At 40.8% G+C, this 3139-nt stretch overlaps 1 pseudogene; it reads left to right on the top strand.

Moving 5' to 3' along the window:
• The first annotated feature begins 1209 nt into the window (after window positions 1–1209).
• On the top strand, window positions 1210–2544 carry LOC112818069 (tryptophan 5-hydroxylase 1 pseudogene; annotated as a pseudogene).
• The last annotated feature ends 595 nt before the right edge of the window (window positions 2545–3139 follow it).

Raw genomic sequence — 3139 nt, 5'->3', positions numbered from 1 at the left:
CTGTATTCCCACCTATGTCGACATAGCTAATGATAAAGATTTCTATGTGGAACCATCTGCGTCCATATTAAGCTAAGGATGAGTTTATACTGATGTCTCCAACCTCGTCCGCCACCACATGGAGATTGTGATCTTCTCCCTTTGCTGATCTGTAACTTCCTACTCTAACAGTGACAAACCTGGCTCTCACCACCGGCCCTTTATTTAATTCATTGCTCCATTCCAGATTACCGATGTGGTGTTTTCAGAACTGTTAGCTACCACTCTGATGGCAGAGAACTTTTCAAATAGAGTCCACTGTATACGTACAGTACATTTTTTCTTTAATCTACAGATTCCATTCATTTCCAAAGTTACTTAGGTCAGCACCTTTTGTCATACAACCTACAGGGAGGGTTTTTTCCCCCATATGTTTCTAATACAGTTAGATTATGTGTCACGTTCTGTATTCCATTGAAGGGAAGGAAGAAATTGTCTTTGTTCCAAGGTTCTTACCGCAGGATGGAGAAAGAAATTGACATGAGACAGATAAATAGGAGAAAAAAACCTAAAGTGCAATGATGTGCACATGGAGACGCAATAATGAACCTGAGGTCTAAAGAAATGACCAAGGAAGCCAGGTTTTATACTTTTTGGACAAAGACAAACTACACCTGTGATGAAATCACAGGACAAAGAAAACTTAACCTTGGGAGCTTCGATTAGTAAGGAATTCTAAACAAAATTTGGGCTGGGGTCATAAATTAGTAAAAAGTAACAAAGGTTGTTTATACAGCCTTATGGGCTCCAAATCTCCCATCTCTGTTGATGTTGAAATCTCTTTACCTCCTGGTACAGGGACACCTTCACGTGGGAGATTGATTTCCTTTCCAGGGGGACAGAGGAGGGTCTAAGTGTCCTCATGGCATAGGCTGTCTCTTAAGTAATTTTTATTTAAAATGATCTGTATGGCAAAGTGGCAGATTTGGGGCAGCCTGCCCTTGGCCCGCACACCATCCCGTGACACTCCAACATTCTAAAGAACTTACTTTCAGTAGATTATTATTTACTCTTTGGGATGTAGAAATGTTTGTATTTTTTAAAGATTTTATTTTTAAGTAATCTCCACACCCAACATGGGGCCCAAATTCACAATCCTAAGATCAAGAGTTGCACTCTCCAGTCCCAGCTTACCGCCAGCAGCTACACAGAGAACTACACCAACTGACCATGATTGAAGACAATAAGGAAAATAAAGACCATTCCTTAGAAAGAAGAAGAGCAACTCTCAATTTTTCCTTGAAGAATGAAGTTGGTGGACTTATAAAACCACTGAAAATCTTCCGGGAGTAGCATGTGAACCTGTTACATATTGAGTCCCGAAAATCAAAGAGAAGAAACTCAGAATTTGAGATTTTTGTTGACTGTGATATCAACAGAGAAATATTGAATGACATTTTTCATCTGTTGAAGTCCCATACTAAGGTTCTCTCTGTGAATGCACCAGACAATTTTACTGTGAAGGAAGATGGTATGGAAACTGTTCCTTGGTTTCCAAAGAAGATTACTGACCTGGACCATTGTGCCAACAGAGTTCTGATGTATGGTTCTGAACTGGATGCAGATCATCCTGGCTTCAAAGACAATGTCTACTGTAAAAGATGGAAGTATTTTGCAGACTTGGCTATGAACTATAAACATGGAGACCCCATTCCCAAGGATGAATTCACTGAAGAGGAGATTAAGACCTGGGGAACTGTGTTCCAAGAGCTCAACAAACTTTACCCAACCCATGCCTGCAGAGAGTATCTCAAAAACTTACCTTTGCTTTCTAAATATTGTGGATACCGGGAAGATAATATCCCACAATTGAAAGATGTCTCAAAGTTTTTAAAAGAGCACACGGGATTTTCCATCCGTCCCGTGGCTGGTTACTTATCACCAAGAGATTTCTTATCAGGTTTAGCCTTCCGGGTTTTTCACTGCACACAGTAAGTGAGACACAGTTCAGTCCCTCTCTATACCCCAGAGCCAGATACTTGCCATGAACACTTAGGTCATGTCCCCCTTTTGGCTGAACCTTGTTTTGCGCAATTGTCCCAAGAAATTGGCCTGGCTTCCCTTGGAGCTTCAGAGGAGGCTGTTCAAAAACTGGCAACGTGCTACTTTTTCACTGTGGAGTTTGGTCTCTGTAAACAAGACGGGCAGTTGCGAGTCTTTGGTGCTGCATTACTTTCTTCTATCAGTGAAATTAAGCATTCACATTCTGGACATGCCAAAGTAAGGCCCTTTGATCCCAAGATTACCTGCAAACAGGAGTGTCTCATCCCAACTTTTCAGGATGTCTACTTTGTATCTGAAAGCTTTGAAGACGCAAAGGAGAAGATGAGAGAATTTACCAAAACTATTTAGCATCCATTTGGAGTGAAGTATAATCCATACACACGGAGTATTCAGATCTTGAAAGACACCAAGAGCATAACCAGCGCCATGAATGAACTGCAGCATGATCTCGATGTTGTCAGTAATGCCCTTGCTAAGGTCAGCAGACAACCAAGCATCTGATGCTGAGAGTGTGAGTGTCAATTAAGAGGCCTGTGGGTCAGCTCCTGCTTTTCTTGAAGACCTGGTTGTGGAGGGACAGCCCCCAAACAATATTCTCTACTCCTGTTCCTTAATTAGTCCTTTGGAAATTTGTGCCTGAATACTGTATACCACTACCTATTATTTTTTTTGGTAACGGCTTTAGTGAAATATGATTCATATAACATACAATAAAAAAAAGAGTTGCACGCTCCACTGACTGAGGCAGCCAGGTGCCCCAAAATATTTGGGTTTTGACAAATGCATAGTGGCACGTATAAATCATTAAAATGTCATGGAATTCACTCGCAGATCCTTATATCATCTCTAGTTTTGCCTTTTCCAGAATCTCTTACAAACGGGTCACTCGGTGTGCAGCCTTTTCAGACTGGATTCTTTCACTTAGAAAAATACATGTAAAGTTCATCCATGTGATTGTATGGGGTGATGGTTCATTTCTTTTTATTGCTGAATAGATTAACAGGAGAAAAACAAGTCAAAGTTTAATATCATGCATATGTCCTGTATTCATGGGAGATACCCAGGAAAATGGAGTAATTCCTTGAAGTGGCCCAGC

The sequence above is a fragment of the Callorhinus ursinus genome, unplaced genomic scaffold (genome assembly GCF_003265705.2).
Source record: "Callorhinus ursinus isolate GAN/ISIS: 27379988/994484 unplaced genomic scaffold, GSC_fseal_2.0 scaffold2339, whole genome shotgun sequence".
Classification (NCBI taxonomy): Eukaryota; Metazoa; Chordata; class Mammalia; order Carnivora; family Otariidae; genus Callorhinus; species Callorhinus ursinus.
This window is presented reverse-complemented; position numbering and strand designations above follow the sequence as displayed.